The sequence below is a fragment of the Schistocerca gregaria genome, chromosome 1, assembly GCF_023897955.1.
Source record: "Schistocerca gregaria isolate iqSchGreg1 chromosome 1, iqSchGreg1.2, whole genome shotgun sequence".
Classification (NCBI taxonomy): Eukaryota; Metazoa; Arthropoda; class Insecta; order Orthoptera; family Acrididae; genus Schistocerca; species Schistocerca gregaria.
The window spans coordinates 1,069,372,204-1,069,391,029 of record NC_064920.1 but is presented as its reverse complement, the minus strand read 5'-3'; the positions used below and the strand labels follow the sequence as shown (position 1 = coordinate 1,069,391,029).

At 40.0% G+C, this 18,826-nt stretch overlaps 1 protein-coding gene across 9 annotated transcripts in view; it reads right to left on the bottom strand.

Annotated features, from left to right (window-relative positions):
• Positions 1-18,826, bottom strand: part of LOC126281501 (PH and SEC7 domain-containing protein) — an 814,448-nt gene that overhangs the window by 42,075 nt on the left and 753,547 nt on the right. Inside the window, exon 16 of one of the 9 annotated variants that reach the window (XR_007551283.1) lies at positions 15,533-15,659. The exons of the other annotated variants lie outside the window; for them this stretch is intronic. The gene's annotated coding sequence lies outside the window, so the exon portion shown is untranslated. The remainder of the gene's footprint in view (positions 1-15,532; positions 15,660-18,826) is intronic. 9 annotated transcript variants of the gene reach the window in all.

The following is an 18,826-nucleotide window of genomic DNA, read 5'->3' as shown; positions in this document are numbered from 1 at the left end:
CCAGGAGTAACACCGCTATGGGACCTCTCCCAGGTGTCACAGCACTCGTCAACAATAGTCATCTGGTGAAGGCAGAGCCACGCCACATCACTGTACAGTGTGACACCATTCATCAACAGTTCATGCTTCCCGATTATGGCAACAGTCTAAATGAAGCCGTAAGTGCTGTGGTATTAAAGGCGGCCTATGGATGGGATGGTAATTCCCTAGTATGGAAGTCTATTTCCTGATATTAAATGGCAGGTGCACATGTGAAGGGGTTAGAATGTTTCTGTGATGCAAAGTAATGTCAGCATCATAAACTACCAGCACAACCACCACACAGTGTGAGATATGGCTCAACTTTCACCCGTAGAACTCTTGACAGATCACCTCTACTGCCAGGCAGTGGTCACGGCACAAGTGCCAGGCCAGCAGGTGGCACTAGCAGTGACCGGAGAGGCTGCTGGCAGTGCAGAATATTCCTTCCACCAGATCACATGTCGTGAATAATTTGTCACGTATCCTGTTGCCCAGTGACTATTTATGCTGCTGTACTATCCACAGTGAGCCAGTGCCATCAGTGCAAGTGGACAGGACCAGGTGCCCAGTACATTAGTACTCCTTCAGTCAGGGGCCTACTCTCAATGTGCCATCAAACATAAAAGATAGATTTTGACTTTACTTGGCGACACATTGCTTAGGACACTGTTATTCTTTACTCATTGTTTCCTCATTCAACTGTCAGGTGATAGTGATTCAATGACTAGTCAATTGCACCATGGCAGTGCTATAATATTCTTATTTTTTTTTCTAGTGTAATGCTTCAGGCTTGAGACTACATAAATAGATGTTCCTGTTATTAAGTTCATGAGTTCTGTTTGGTAAAAATGTGAGAAATGTGAACTTTTGTTAATATACTTATGTGCTCCAGAATTTTGCAAACTATGGATAAATTTTCAAGTTTTGTTAAACACTACCTGGGCTTCCTTCACGGTTGACAGATATTTCAGTTAGCGATAAGGAGTCTAGAACCAGTTTTTTCACACATGTGTCTTATTCCAGGTAGCCAGTGTTGTGGTTCACTAGTGAGTAACCGTGTTCTGAACAACATGAAACAGTGGGCATAACACACCCTGTCATAGTTCTACTTCGGAGGGTGTGGCACATGAACGAACTTCTCATTGAGCGGTTGGCAGCCATCACAGTGTCGGAACCGGAATTCGCAGGTCGTCTGTCCCAATTCAACACGTCAGTGCAGAATATCTGGATGATGCCTCCATCCTTTTAGCCATTCCAAGGGAAGACTGAACAATGGTCCTGTTACAAGGTCCACATGCAACAGCATTTTTCAGCCCACATCATCTACTGTGAAATGCAGCAACATGCATTCCTCTTGGTGAATGCTGGCCCCTCCATCTATCAATTTCTTCAGTTGCTTCACCCTGAAACAGAACTCTGCGCCTTACAAAATACATCCCTGAAGTTAAATATTGGTATATTTCAACTCCCAGGTACATGTCGCTGCTGCTCGACACAAAGTTTTTGGTTGCCAGAAACGTAGCACCAAATAATATTGTGAGTGTAAAGAGGGCCTTCAAAGACTTTCACAGAAGTGTCATTTTCAATGCATGAATGGACAATGCAAGCAATCCTATGAATCATCCTAGATATGTGACATGATATTGGTCCATTTCCTGGATAAATGGCTCCATGATGACATGCTGGAACTTTAAGACCCTCCCTTTGAGTCATCCTTACTCCTAATTTGGGCATTTGAACCTTCAGTGCATTTGTCAGTGTCACTGCAGGATTCAACCCTGGTGTTTGCCTCCCACCCAGTGACCAATAATCCCCCCCCCCCCCCCCCCCCCATTGAGACACTGGACAAAGATATGGTGGGCAGGAGGAAGGGGCGGGGCCAGCGGGCATCAGTTTAAACATTGCAGCTAATGTTATGTGAGCCACCAGAGCCAGTTGTGTGTGCATCATACTATTCCTGTAATAAATCAGGATGCAGGGTGGAAGTCTGCAATCCTCCATCCCCATGTCAGTCAACTGAACACACTTGGGACCCCACGATTCTGAGATAGGTGAATGGTCTTTTGTGCAATCTGTCCTCCCTCACTTAATAAAATGATGTCCATCAACATGGCTATCAACGTGGATGCCAATGGAACTGCAGATTGAGACAGGATCCTCCACTACTATCGTCATTTGGAACAAGCATAAGGATGTTGAATCCCCCACATTCCACCCCTTTGACACTCCATCACAGAATTTCAGCAATGATCGTATATCTGTTGTTGCATGAATCCTCGTGGTTACAGCCCTGGAAACACTAAATCTACTTGCATTGGATCTTTTTAACACCCTTGAGTTGAAAATACTGAAGTGGCTGTTCCTTCCTTAGGATTCTGCCCTTATGCTGCAGAATTGCTCTCCATATTTGAATCAGTCTTTCACCAGCCATCTACAGAAGTCAAAAATTTTGAGGTGCAGATCACTCTGACACCAACAGCAGTTTCAAAATTCTGTAAAGCCTAAAACATGCCATTTTCACTCGTGTCACAGGCATGCAAAGATTGCCAGCCCCTCAAGACATGTCTCAATTAAAGTCAACTCATTTATTGTAGGTGATTCATCCCAAACATAGCTCCTATAGCAGAGTAATTAAATCGTTTACTCTGGAAGAATACTTGTTGAATGCCATATGATCCTGCCATGCTCACAGCTGATGCGTTGGATTACAGGTTGGAGCTGGTGCTATCCCTCATCATCGATGAGATGGAGCGACCCAAAGTTATTGTATCAAAGACCTTGAAGACCACCAAGGCAATTACAGTCAAATTGAGGAGGAGGCATTGGCAATAATCTTTGGCATCAAGAAGTACCATGACTATGTCTATGGTCAATGTTTCACAGTGCTGACAGACGATAAACCACTGTTGCCTATCTTTAAAGCATCGGCCACTATTTCCTCTAGGACAGTGAGCTGCCTACAGCATTGGGCTCTGTTTCTCTCCAGATATTCATATGATATACAGTACCACTCCAAGGCATACCACATAAATGCCATGTGCTTTCTCGCCTACCTGTAGGCCACGATCCAAAATTTGACAAGAACCCAAAAGTCTGTTTTCATACTGACTATGATGCTGTCGATGCCATGGCCAGCTAGCCATTGGATGAACGGCTCATTGCCACCAAACTCCCGTTGTTCCAGCAGGTCCTCTAACCCATCCAGCTCGAGTGGCCACTGGACCAGAAACATCTCACACATTCCATCATGCAGGCATAACGGTGTTGACCCTTCTGGATGTCCAGCTTCTACAAGAAGATAACATGCATGCCTGTGTGATGATATACCAGCTTCCACCACTGCCACATCCTAGATCTCCTCAAAGAGGACACTGGGGAGTCATCATCACCAAATGGTCCGCGGCTCGTGGTCTTGCAGTAGTGTTCTCGCTTCTCGCGCATGGGGTCCCGGGATCGATTCCTGGTGGGGTCACGGATTTCCTCTGCCTCGAGATGACTGGGTGTTGCATGTGTCTTCCATCATCATTTCATCCTCATTCACTCGCAAGTCACCATAGTGGCGTTAAAGAACTTGTGGAGCGGCGGCCGAACCAGCGCGCGAGGGGTCTCCCGGCCATCACTCATTATTATTATAATTATCGCCAAATGGTTGGCAAGACAACATATCAAAGCTGGTCACCTCCTGTATCACATGTCAAAGCAAACTGACGTCACCAGCCCACTACTCTCTTCCTTGGCCTACCACATCTTCCCCTTGTTCCGAACTTAACCTCAATTTTGCTGGCTCCTTTCCTGGTTCTTCCTGCCTGATCACAGCTTATGCCAGCTGTAGTTTTACTTTCATCTTCTGTACACCATCTACAATGACCTCCTAAACCATCCAAGTCTTAGCCCGACTGTTTTAACTTGATGACCTTTCAGAGGCAATAGTTATGGACAACAAGCCCCCAATTCACTTCTTCAGAGTTTACTTCCTTTTGCATTTCCAACAGCAGTTCACTTGTCCATACTGCTCCATTTCATCCAGCCTTCAATGGCCTCATTGAGCGCTTCACTCATACTATCAAACTCGAAGTTATAAAATTGACCAGTCACCTTATTTCTGTCATCCAGCCCTCTCCTCCAGATGGATCATTTCAGGCTGAATGATTGCACAGCCATCTGCATTGGTCCCACTCATCTCTTACCTATCCATAACCCCTGGTGTACTTAATGAAGCCATTTCTCTCCATAATATCCCATCTGTGCCCTCACATCTGCCAGAGGATGTCTACAGTGGCAGCCTGCCATCTTGCTAACCCTGAGTGGTCATGCCAGGCTGAGTGTTTGCTGCTGACATAAACATATCAACCAGGTCTGACCACACCATATGCCACTGCCAGAGCCACAAAGAATATTCTCTGCTCCAGATTCGCAATGGTCTGTGGTATCTCCAGCAGCTCATGGCATTCTGGGGCAATCCTCCCTGGAAGCTGGAAGTTTGCCCCCTCTCCCCCCCCCCCCCCCTTTTTCCTGTGGGTGGACATTAGGCATCAAATATGAGACCCCAATGGATGCGCATCCCTGTGAAGTAGGGTTGGGGGAGGGCATAGACTTCTACGGTGCTGAGGAATGCCAGCTACCAGCATGACTACTGCACAGCACAAGTTATGGCCTGTCTTCCACCAGCCGAACTTTGACAGTGAAGTCCTGCAGAACATCATCTCTACTGCAAGGCAGCAGTAGCAGCAGTAGCACTGGGTCAGCAGGTGGTGGTGTAATTTTTCAAAAAAAAAAAAAAAAAAAAAATGCTGAACTAGTATAGTCTCCAGACTTGGCACAACATGAGTAAAGACATCCTGTAATGATTCTGTTATTAAGGTTGGGAGTTATGTTTAGTTGGTTCTTCACATATAAATACGAGAAGTGCAAACCTTTGTTAACATAATTATCTGTTCTAAAATCAAACAATGGAAACTCCAGACTGGAATGTAACAATATTAGAGAAGGAAAGTTTCTACTTACCATATAGAGGAGATGCTGAGTCGCGAAAGGCACAACAAAAAGATTCACACAATTATAGCTTTAGGAAATTAAGGCCTTTGTCAGCAATAGACACACAAACGTGCGCGCAACACACACACACACACACACACACAAACACAAACACACACATACACACACACACACACACACACACACACACGCACACATGCAAATGCAACTTGCACACACGTCTGTAGTCTCATATAACTGAAACCACACTGACAGCAGAAGCACCAGTTCATGATGATGAGAGTGGCAACTGGGAGGGGGGGAGGGGGGGGGTTGTACGGAGGAGGCCGGGTGGGGGGGGAGAGGGATGGTATGGTGGGGGTGCCAGACAGTGAAGTGCTGCAATTTAGATGGAGGGCAGGAGAGAAGGTGGGGAGAGGGGGGGAGTAGCAGAAAGGTGAGAAATAAAAAGAAATTAAAAGAAATTAAAAGACTGGGTGTGGCGGTGAAAAGATGGCTGTGTAGTGCTGGAATGGGAACAGGGAGGGGGCTGGATAGGTGAGGACAGTGACTAACAAAGGTTGAGACCAGGAGGGTTACCGCAACGTAGGATGTATTTCAGAAAAGCTGGTGTTGGTGGAAAGGATCCATATGGCATAGGCTGTGAAGCAGTCATTGAGACAAGGGATATCATGTTTAACAGCATTTTCAGCAACAGGGTGGTCCACTTATTTTTTGCCCACAGTTCGCCGGTGGCCATTCATCTGGACAGACAGCTTGTTGGTTGTCATGCCTACATAGATTGCAGCTCAGTGGTTGCAGCTTAGCTTGTAAGTCACATGACTGGTTTCACAAGCAGCCCTGCTTTTGATGGGATAGGTGATGTTAGTGACCAGACTGGAGTAGGTGGTGGTAGGAGGATGTATGGGGCAAGTCTTGCATCTAGGTCTATTGCAGGGGTATGAGCCATGAGGTAAGGGATTGGGAGCAGGGGTTGTGTAAGGATGGACGACTATATTGTGAAGGTTCGGTGGATGGTGGAATACCTCTGTAGGAGTGGTGGGAAGGATAGTGGGTAGGACATTTCTCATTTCAGAGCACAACAAGAGGTAATCAAAACCCTGGCAGAGAATGTAATTCAGTTGCTCCAGTCCCGGATGGTACTTAGTTACTAGGGGAATGCTCCTCTGTGGCTGGACTGTGGCACTTTGGGGGGTGGTGGGAGACTGGAAAGATAAGGCATGCGAGATTTGTTTTGTACAAGGTTGAGAGGATAATTATAGTCAGTCAAGGCTTCAGTGAGACCCTCGGTATTGTGTGAATCTTTTTGTTGTGCCTATCATGAGGACTATATGGTGAGTAGCACCTTTCCTTCTCTAATATAGTTATCTGTTTTGGAACTTTGCAAATTGTGAATATCCCTGAGCACTGGCCATTCCTCCTGGGGCACCTTGCATACACTCATATCTTTTGCAATAAGAGGTTCCTTTTGAAAACATGGGAAGAAAGGAAGCAAAATGTACAGAAAGTAAAAAGGGGTACAACAAAATGAAAAATCAATTGGGTACTCTACCCAGAGATGAAGAATGTTCATGGAACAGAATGAATACTTGGTGGAAACCTTTACAAAACTTATTGGTTGGATAGCCCTTACATTGAGGTGGTGAAAGTCCAATAAAAACATTTAGAAGTAGAAAAACTATAATGAGCTTTCATAACTCTGTTCTTTAACAGGGAGGAAGGAGAAGTAGATTGGAAAGGATGGGCTGGTCCCTCTGAGCCCTCAGCTGTTGACAGTAAGTGCTTGTCTTTACATAAACCATTATTTATGATGTTGCTGAAAAACTTTTGTGAACAAATGCTTTATTTACTTTAGATACCTTGTCTCATACCATTATTTTACATGGTAATAGGTAATGAAAGCATCAGAAGTAACTCAATGTTTTTGCTTGGAGGTCATGGCAACATCAGATACTTCTAAATGTAAAAGTTGGCAGAACCATTCTTTTTATTTTTTGTCAAGTTATCAATGTGTATATTACATTTTAATTTGCTGAATCTATTGTCCATCTGGATATTAAGCAGCTAGACACATGAAATCTCATTTAGTGATTGTCCCACAATATCTGTTTCATGGACTTGAATATCTGAACTACTAGTTTGGAAATGAATGGGATGAGCTGTTGTACGATTAAGCTGTTTATTACAAACCATTCACAACTCAGTACAGCTACTTCTTCAGTTGTTTCCATTGTGGGAGATCAGACACTACAGTACTTCTCTAACTGTAAAAGTATCACATAGATGACTGCATATACAGTACTGAAACATTAAGCCTTCTGTGGACTATGAATTTAAAATGCAAAAGGCAAGGAATACATACGATAATGGAAAGTCATATATGAATTTTAAACAAATGATTCAGCAGGGCATACACTTTTACGATAAAGAAGCAGACTGATGAAAAGCCACATAAACTGTTCTGATGAGAGCTGGATTTCAAATTTTTATTGTTCCAAGAAGACAACATGTGAACATAGACATATTACACATAAATACATTCCAAAGAGTGGTAAACCAAGTGGAGGAGAACAAGAAGACAGTAAGAACAAGAATTGAGGAGGCTTTTGTAATGCATATTGGAGGGGGACAGAGGGCAGGGATCAAGATGGAGGGATAACAATTTAGGGACAGTTCTCATAAGTAAACTGTTCAATTTGGTTTCCATAGACATCTCACAAACTCAGATTGAGTAAAAGTAGGCACGAAAAATTGCTTGTTTTCACTCTCTGTGAGCTTGCACTGGCCTTCAGTCATGTGGATCATAACATTTTAACACAAAAACTAAAACTTCACAGTGTTGAAAGCATGCCCCTTGCACAAACTGAGCAATATTTCAAGAACGAAAAACAAAGGGTCACATTAACTAATAATACTGTCGGAATAAAAATAGTTTCATATCTGGAAAGCATTAAAAGTGATGACACACAAAGTTTGGCACTTGGCTACTGCTGTTATCGACTCACTTAAATAAGTTACTAAGGGCACTGGAGGCCTCTTGATATTTGCTAATTATATAAATGTGCAGATAAAGGGCCCAACCACATTCGCACCACATGCAGCCAGGAAAATAATGCGACAGGTATACAAGTGCTTCACAGTAATCAGCATAACCATAATCATTACAATATTTATATTAAACAATTCAAAACAAATGTTTATTACTTATGAGTACTGGAAACTACCAGTAATAAAAACATAAGCATAATGAAACTCATAGGCATCCTGGTGGTTAACAAAGAAAGGTGGCTCCAGTACATGGATAAGACAACCTAAATGTTCAGTTCTGCCAACTTTGCATTTAGATCTCTCTTTCACTCAGTTGACCTGCAACTGACCTTGCTAGGACACTTTGCACAAGTTCACACAATACTTTCTTGTCACATAATTTTCTGGAGAAAGCAGCTATGGTCGAAAAGTATTTATTCACAAAAAGTGTGCAATAAGAATACTGTAAAAGTTCATAACAGGACATTTTGAAGAAGCCCCTTCATGGATCTTGAGCTTCTTACACTCAAATATGAATAAATTTACTGAAATATGGTATTTGTGGTTAATAATATGCTTGAACTCTGGATAAACTCCAAAATTTGCAAAAACAATACTACAAGTAAAAATTATTTCCACATAGATTGTGTCCCTGTCTAGGGTTCGGGATGCCATTATACATTCCAGTGCAGACTTACTTAATAGGTTGCCACCAGGTATATCATGCACAAAATGGGAATCCATAGATAATCAAAATAAAGTAAAAGAGTACATTATTAACTACTCATTCTATAATTTATCTGAATTTTAGGACACAAGAATGTACACTCCAGTTAGTAAATATTAAACAGGTTTTAACTTATTCAGAATAGAAACATCTTATAGTGTTTTATGATCCACGAAAGTTTCATTGGTGCTTAATGTAATAAAATCAGCGGGTGAGTAGGAGCAGTGACATTTCTTTCTCTCTCCAGTATAGCTACTTTTCTCCCAGTGCTAATCCAAAACTTATTCCCTAATTATCAGTGTGAGTAGTTTAGCAAGAACTGTATTTTGTTGTTTGTACATGTTACAGAAGTAGCCTGTAGTTAGTTAGAGAGATAGTTGGTTAGTTAGCTAGTTTCATGTTCCCTGAAACATTTTGCATGATAAATCATAATCATGTGGAATGAGTCATTTTACATTCATATCAGATACAGCAAAGGACTTGAAAGAGCAGTTGAATGGAATGGTCAATGTCTTGAAGGGAGGATATAAGATGAACATCAACAAAAGCAAAACGAGGAAAATGGAATGTAGTCGAATTAAGTCGGGTGATGCTGAGGGAATTAGATTAGGAAATGATACACTTAAAGTAGTAAATGAGTTTTGCTATTTGGGGAGCAACGTAGCTGATGATGGTCGAAGTAGAGAGGATATAAAATGTAGACTGGCAATGGCAAGGAAATCATTTCTGAAGAAGAGAAATTTGTTAACATCGGGTATAGATTTAAGTGTGAGGAAGTCGTTTCTGAAAGTATTTGTATGGATTGTAGCCATGTATGGAAGTGAAACATGGATGATAAATAGTTTGGACAAGAACAGAATAGAAGCCTTTGAAATGTGGTGCTACAGAAGAATGCTGAAGATTAGATGGGTAGATCACGTAACTAATGAGGAAGTATTGAATAGGACTGGGGAGAAGAGGAGTTTCTGGCACAACTTGACAAGAAGAAGGGATCGGTTGGTAGGACATGTTCTGAGGCATCAAGGGATCACCAATTTAGTATTGGAGGGCAGCATGGAGGGTAAAACTCGTAGAGGGAGACCAAGAGATGAATACACTAAACAGATTCAGAAGGATGTAGGCTGCAGTACGTATTGGGAGATGAAGAAGCTTGGACAGGATAGAGTAGCATGGAGAGCTGCATCAAACCAGTCTCTGGACTGAAGACCACAACAACAACAACAACAACAACAACAACAACAACAGCAGCATCATCAGAATTTAATTTGTATATCTGGTTACATGCTCAACATATCTAAATTGTTTATTATTCTTATTCTTCTTATTATTATTTAACAAAATATACAGGTGTGAGTTAGTAATTTCTACACACCACCTTAGCTACTGCAACATGTGAAAACACAGAACACAAGATAGAAAAGCAAACAACAAAGAAAAAATAAGATTATATATATATAATAGAAAGAAACTTCCACATGGGAAAAATATATTAAAAACAAAGATTTCAAGACTTACCAAGCGGGAAAGCGCCGGCAGACAGGCACAATGAACAAAACACACAAACACACACACAGAATTACTAGCTTTCGCAACCGATGGTTGCTTCTTCAGGAAGGAGACGTCTGCTTGTGTCTGTGTATGTGCGGATGGATATGTGTGTGTGTGTGTGTGTGTGTGTGTACACCTGTCCTTTTTTTCCCCCTAAGGGAAGTCTTTCCGCTCCCGGGATTGGATTGACTCCTTACCCTCTCCCTTAAAACCCACATCCTTTCGTCTTTCCCTCTCCTTCCTGAAGAAGCAACCAATGGTTGCGAAAGCTAGTAATTCTCATGTCTGATATCCAGTCAGAATATAAACCCACTGGTATTTCAAAGCCTGGTGCTCCCTTACAAGAAGTGCAAAAAAACTGTGAAACCACAGCAAAAAGTGGTGTGCACTGCATCATAATCAGAGGATGAAATTATGTGTACAAAAACTAGAACAGCCTTGCTGCACAAGCACTGAAAGAATCACTGGGAATAATTTCACAAGCCAAGGTATTTGTAGTCAGCACTTCCCACAGACATAATTTAACTGAAAATTCTTGTGTAAATAAAGGAATTGTTGCAACAAACAGAAAATTCAGGAAGATATGTAGCAGTTTTGTGCACACAATTTCCACTGTGGCAACCAGTTGTGTCAGAGAGAATTTCAACAGATGCGGACTGCACAGAAATCAGCTAGGCAAGAAAGTGATGACCAAAGATATTCTCCAGATGATAAAAACTGTAGGAGTGGATATCTGTGAAAAAACCGCAATCCCTGCAATAGGTTTGCTGCCAATGACAAAAGAAAAGAAGAATGGACTAACAGTATGAGAGGGGGGAAAAATCACTAACAACATCTCACGAGGAAGAAATTACATCATTACCACTATGTGAAGCATCACTGTCACAATTGGCATCAACAGTAGCAGCAGTAGAAAAGAGGCAGCTGTAGCAGAACCACCACAATCCACAACAAAATTTTCACCACCACAGTAACTGCAGTATCATCAAAAGGAGGGAAGAGAACTGCAGTTGAAGAAGCAGTGTCAGGTGTTACAGCTGAGTGGGAAACAGTGCCTCCTCTCTGTCTAAATGATTTTTAGTGGAATGCTGTATGTTAAAAAAGCCCATAAGGTAAATAATGTAAAAGATACTATAACTTCTCGCCAGAAGGTTCAGTCTGAAGGGAATAACATTTCCAAGATTAAAATTCGCTTCCTGAACATTAAAAGAGTAAAAGACATGGAATTTTTGGTAAATAATTTTGGATTAGAGAATAAATTTGAGATTTTTTGTTTGAGAAAACGTTGGGCTGCTGGGTATGAACTTACAGTTGTCAAACGTCATAGCAATAATATAGCAAATAGTGACTGTAGAAAATTGCATATAAGAAGTGGCATAGCAATCTATATGAACCAGTCACTCTGTTGCTCCATTAATGGGTTGGATCTAGAGTGTTTGTGAGACGAACAGTATTTTGAAGGTACTGGTATAGTTATTGATGGCTTTAAGTTAGTAATAAATTCCTTGTGCAGGTCATCTAAGGGTATCACCAGTATATTTCTAGAAAAACTGGATATGGTGTTAGATACATTCAGAAAGACAAAATCGTTCCATTATGACATTGTAATAGGTGGAGACCTGAATGCAGTGTCATTAAGCTGAAAAATCTTCTAAGACACTGGAATTTGCACTCCATCAGTTATAGACCCACAAGAGATGAAGCATGTCTTGACAACATTTTTGTCAATTTTAAAACTACAGAAGACACATGTGATGTGACAGTATTACCATTCTCATGATTCTGTACCCTTGAATTATATAACTAGATTCTCTGCTGATAAGAATAATATTGCAATGCCTGTCCCAAAAGTTATAATCACGAGACCTGTCACAAATGATAAAATTGTCCGGTTTTGTATGTCCCTTGCTATCAGAGGCTGATTTGGCCATGTCATGGTGCATTTTTGATACAATTTAATGACAACACTCCCATAAAGAAATGTAAAATGATTGACAAACACCTCAAATGCAAGTCACAAATAAACAAAACCCATGGTACACTGAAGAACTAAAAAGTCTGAAAAAGCAAGTTATGCTGTTGTACAATGTATATACATAAAAGTCTGAAGTTCGACCATGCCAGATCAGTCTGTGTCAAATATAGAAATCAGTATAAAAACAAACGTGGAAGCCAAAAAGGCTCGTATTTTCAGAAGTATTGAAAATTCCTCCAATAATTTAGTGCTGCAATTGGGAGGGTGACGGTCACAGCAGTAGGAACCATAGGGTAGGGAAATGGGTGCTGAAGGAGCATGGGGTCTGATAAGAGATTGGGAGAGCGACAGAAAGCCCTCCCAATCTCTGGAATATTCTTGTCAAACCCTATGCTCCTTCTCCACCTATCTCCCTACCTCCTGGTTCTTATTCCTGTGACAGTCCCCACTGCAAAACTTGCCCTATGCACCGTTCTACCACCACCTATAATAGCCCTGTAACTGGCAAAACATACACTATCAAAGGGAGAGCCATCTGAAAAATGACAAATCTTATACCAGCTGTTACATAAACACCTCACAATATCCTGTTGCAGAGCACGACCTTGGCACCTGTTTCACCACAAGTGCCATCTGGATTCTTCCCCCAGACGCCAGTTGGGAACTAGCACTACAATATGTTCTTGGTTCTCGCCACCCACCTGGCCATAATTTACAATAATTTCTTCTGTCTCAGCTTTTCTACACAGTAACTACTCTTTGCTTCCCTCCGTTTTAGTTTTCTACATCTTTCACTGACTTTCCCATCTATTTTTCAGCACCTCCCTCCCACCTCTGTTACATAGAATGCACTTAGCTTTTCACTCTTATCAACTCATGCATGATGTTTTAATAGTAATCTTTGTATGGCATATTACCCTGTATTCCACCTTTAAGCTCTCAGGTTTTTAAATCTCATTCGATGCAGTCCCCAACAGTCAGTCTTTCCTTTTCATTCCATATGGTATGTCTCCCCTGGCCTATAGTTCTGGGTGACTTCCCTGAAATCTAACCCTTTTCATAGACCTTTCCAGTCCTTTTCCCTCATTCTTTTTCCTTCCACTTCAATCCTACTGCCTGAAGAAAGAGCCACTGGCTCTGAAAGCTTACAAATCACAACAGTCTTTTATTTGTGTGTTCTGCTGCCACTTGGTGTGTAGATTTTTTCTCTATACAATTAAATAATAGTATTGTATTATAAGTGTGATGTTGTCTATTGCTGTAATGGTTTAATGACAATAAAATTATTAATAATGTTGTTATTATTATTTTACAGATTACAATAACAGAAATTCTTCTACAGAATAGAAGGAGTTGTTAATGAAAAACTTTTTTAGTTTGTTTTCAAATTTTACTTTGCTGTGTGTCAGATATTTTATATCACTGTGTAAAGTATCAGAAATCTTATTTGCAGCATTATGCAACTCTTTTTGTACAGAAGATGATCTCAATATGGAGCGATGGATGTCATTTTTCCTTCTTGTATTGTAATTATGTACATCATTGTTACTTTTGAACTACAGTGACTTATTTACAACAAATTTCATGAGGGAATAAATATATTGTGAAGGACTAGTCAGAATGCCTAACTGCTTAAGCAGATGTTGACAAGATGATCATGGGTGAGCACCACATGTTATTCTTACAGCATGTTTTTGAGCAACAAGGATTTTCTTTCTTAAAGATGAGTTAACCCCAAACATTATTCAATATGACATTATTGAATGAAAATATGCAAAATATATCACTTTACTGATTTTCAATGATTCTAAGGGCAAATGTGGCTGAACAAAGTTGTTTTAAGAGTTCCAAAGTGTGCTTTATCCAGTTTAAATTTTCATCAGTATACACAGTTATGAATTTTGAAATTTCCACTCTATTTATTATATCCTCATCATGTGTTAGAATTGCCATTGGTGTTGCACCCATAAATGTGCAGAACTGAATATGTTGTGTGTTTTTAAAATTAAGAATGAGGCCATTTGCAGAAAACCAGTCAGTGGTACTTTTAAGAACATACTTTTTCCATTTCTCCTGTTTTTTTTTATGTATACTTGATATGCTGGATATTACTTCTATCTATTTTACTCAATGACCTTCCGTCTATTACTACAAACTGTAACCTTTCTGACAGAGAATCACAAATCCAGTCACACAACTGAGGCAATATTCCATAGGCACACAGATTGGTGAGAAACCACTTTTGAGGAATGGTGTCGAAAGCCTTCTTGAAACCTAAAAATACGGAATCAATATGATATATCCTGTCCATAGCACTCATTACTTCATAAGTATAAAGGCTCTAGTTGTGTTTCACAAAAACAGTATGTCCTAAAACCAATTCACAATGTTTGAACACAGTATATGTTCCAAAAAATGTACTGCAAATCGGTGTTAGTGATACGGGCCTGTAATTCAGTGAATTACTCCTATTTCACTTTTTGGGTATTGGTGTGACTTGAGCAATCTTCCAGTCTTTAGGTGCAGATCTTTCTATGAGCGAGTAGTTGAATATAAATTCTAAATATGGGGCTATAGTATCAGCATACTCTGAAAGGAACTTGACTGATATACAATCTGGACTGGAGGCCTAGCCTTTATTAAGTGTTTTAAACTGCATTGCGACACTGATTATATCTACTTCTATGTTTCTCATCTTGGCAGTCATTCTTGATTGGAATTCACGAATATTTACTTCAGCTTCTTTGGTGAAGGTTTTTCAGAAAGTGAACTTACTTAGAGAGGCAAGTCATATTCCAGCAGTAGACATCAGTTTTGCCACTTCATCTGTTAGAGAAAACACAAAGTCATAAGGTCACTAAAAGATAGTAAGTCTTCTGATTTGGATTGTTTCTCAACCAAATTACTGTAACCTTGATCTGATTCAGTAACACCACCCTTGAGCTACCTTTGTACTCAGTCATTGAGTCGAGGAGTTTCTCCTGAGAGATTGAATTATACTGTCGTAACATCAATATACAAAAGTGGAGATAAGCAATTGATCTCTAATTATAGACCAATCACCCTCCTTCCCATGTAGAAAGTTATGATACAAGAGAACATGCAAAAGAATTCTGAACCATGTTTTGAGAAAAACCTTTTAATGACAGCACAGTTTGGCTTCCATGAAGACTTCTCCACTGATATTGTAATACAACATCTCATGAACAGAGTTCTATTAAAAGTAAACAAAAAATTACCTAACTTGCATTCTCTGTGATCTTCCCAGGTATTCAGCTGTCTGGATCATAAAATTCTTCTGGGGACAATAAAAGAGTATGCCATTAAAGGTCTTCCCCTTGCACAGATGGAGTCGTATCTTAACAACTGAAAACAGAGGGTCATATTAGATTAAGTTCAGAGTGGGGAAACATTAAATACAGCGTGTCACAAGGTCCAGTGCTTAGCTTGCTCCTGTTCTTGACCTACACAGATAATATGACAGAGACATTGGAGGACTCCTCAAAAACTGTTATGTTTGCTGAAGGTAAGTGTATATTGATAAAGGGTCCAAGCTCATTCATACCAGAAACATCAGGGAGAGTCAAGGAACAGACTTACAACTGATTCACACCCAACAATTTGAACATAATCTTACAAAAACTCATATTATGCAATTTCAGATAAATAAAAAAAATGACTTACAGGTACAAAGAAGAGATCAATGGGCATACGCTGGATGATACTCAGGTGCGAAGTTCCTTGGTATCCTGATGGATAGGGTCAGTTCCACTTGCTTTGCACTCAGAAATTTCTTTCATTGTGTTGACTTGCAGACAAGATTGCTTGCTCAGAGCCATTTGAACCATTTTGAACCAAGACTGCTTGCATACTTTACCAAATCTGTCCTATGATATTGCAGCTAAGGTGGAAAAAGTGTTCATCCTATAGAAGCACGCAATACGATTACTGTTTAAAGTTGATAAGTAAACATCTTCCAGAATCCTCTTGAGGGACTTAAAAAGTTTCTTAAACTTACCTGTTAATAGACATCTTCGCTAATGATATTTGTGATTAATAACAAGATTGAACTGGGGATGAACACAGAAATTCACGATCACAACTCTTAAAACAGAAATAATTTTCATGTAGACTAGGCGTTCCTCCCTGGGTTTCAGAATGGAGCTTTATATACTGGTGCAAAAGTCTATAACAGATTGCTAGTGAACTCATACAGGAAACTGAACATACCCAAGAGTTTAAAAACAAAGTAGAGGAAAACCTCGTCAGCTACTCCTTCTAAAATTTATGAGAATATTGGGACTCAAGAAAGTACATTCCACATTACCCTAATTATTGCATTAGATAAATCATTATTTTGCTACTATATAGAAGCTGATAGTGGTCTGCATATGTCACTTAAATGATTTGTTCGAAGTATTAGAGAGTAAAAAAAGCTGAGCAGTACAGAAGGGCAGACAGTGGCTTCTCTGAAACTAGCTGTTTTCCTCCTAGCATACAAATATAAAGTAATCTAGAAGTAATTAAAATAATTGTCAGTTTGAGTAGAGTATCACCAGTCATAATTTGTAGTTAATATACTTCACTGAAGTAACCAGTAGTGGTTGCTTCTTACTGTCTGATTTGTCTGGTTCCACATTCCTGATGGCTCTTCTTCATGATCGTTTTTACAGAACACAATGTGTAAATGAATGAAAGGGATGACTGCAGACAACACTGAATAAAACACTCAACTCTAGAAAGAAATACAACTTACATTGTCTCTAAATACATCTTCCCAATGTGCATTTTACAGAAATAAAAACTGAACCACCTAAAGAGCTGATATCCTGACACTAATTCGATATAGAGGCATACCTCAATTTTAAGAGAATCTTGTATTATTATTTGAAATGTACAGAACTACCTCAGACATGGTAGGATAACAACACATTTCAGCTTTATTTTACCAAACAATGACTCCTCTTGAGACAAGACAAGCCCACTGTCAAAACAAACATGGTGCTCACAAGCACAGATCATCAGAAACCCAGTTTGCATGCTTCATGCAGGAAATCAAGAATGCAGTAGACAGTAAAGATACGGTCGATCCCATGTTTCCTGTCTTCAAGAAAGCATTTGATACATATCTGCACTGTCATCTAGTAACAAAAATATGTGCATGTGGAATATCCAAAAAGAGCAGTGATTGGAGTGAAGATTTCCTAATAAAGAGAACTCAGCATGTCAGTCTTCATGAGTAGGCAGCATCAATAGAAAAAAGTAATGTCCAGTGTATTTTAATGGAGTATCATAGGGTCTCTGCTCTTTACAAAACAGATGACCTGGCAGATAATATCTATAGCCTTATGCAGCTGTGTACTCAGATGTGATATGATTATAAAATTGCTAGACTACGCAGATATACTTGCAGATGATCAGCAGCTGGTGCAAAAATCAGCAGTTGACTCCACACATAAATGACATGAAATAACATTCTCCTTGAGACATATAGATATCAACTTCATTTTCAATATTGATAGAAGCTCAAAAAGTGAATTAAAATTTATACCACAGCCATGGCTTGAACCCGGGTCTCCTGCTTACTAGGCAGATGTGCTAACCGTTACATCACCAAAGCAATAGGGCAGACACACCTGCACAGACTATCAAATCGAGGGGCCTTTCTAACATAAACTTCAATTCATGCATTCAGCCCATTTTCCCCTTCTTAAATCATCAGTAATCCCGAGGTTCCCCAATATTGTAATAGCACGCCTGCTGCAGAGTTGTAATTGTTAGCACATCTGCCTAGTAAGCAGGAGACCCGGGTTCAAGTTCTGGCTATGACACAAACTGTAATTCATTTCTTCAGCTTCTATCACTATCAAAGGTAGGTAAATTTAGTATAATACATGTAACTGGATGGAAATAAATTGTTTGACTATTCAATTAGCAGTCACTGGAATCAGTAAAATTTTTCAAGGACCAATGAGAATCTGTCCGGAGTGATTTTATGCGGAATTATTCCAAAACTCTACCAGTGGGCAAAGCAGATGCCAGACTCAGAATACTGGAAGGATCCTAAGAAAGTGTAATGCATTAATGACACAAGTTGCTTATAAAATGCTAATTTAGCCAATTACTGAGAACTGTCATTCGGTTTAAGACCCATACAATGTTGGATTAAGACAAAGGATAGAAAATATTCAATAACATTGAATGATTTGTCACAGCTCTGTTTACTCAAAGTAAGGCTGTCAACCAGATGGTCCACAAAATTCAGTGAGAGACAATATAAGGGAGTCACTATGGAGAGCCTTAATCACAAAATTCTGAGAGCCTAAAATCCAAAATGAGTCAAGAAAACATATCACCTTCTCCAGCATTCACCTCGAGTAATGACAACAACATAAAAATTAGAGAAGCTCATACAGAGAAGTACTGACACTTTTTGTTACCCAAGTATTATCTGCAAGTAGAATAGAAAAGGGGGCAACTGTATCATACTTTCCACCACATATTGATTGCTGACCTACAGAGAACAGATGTGG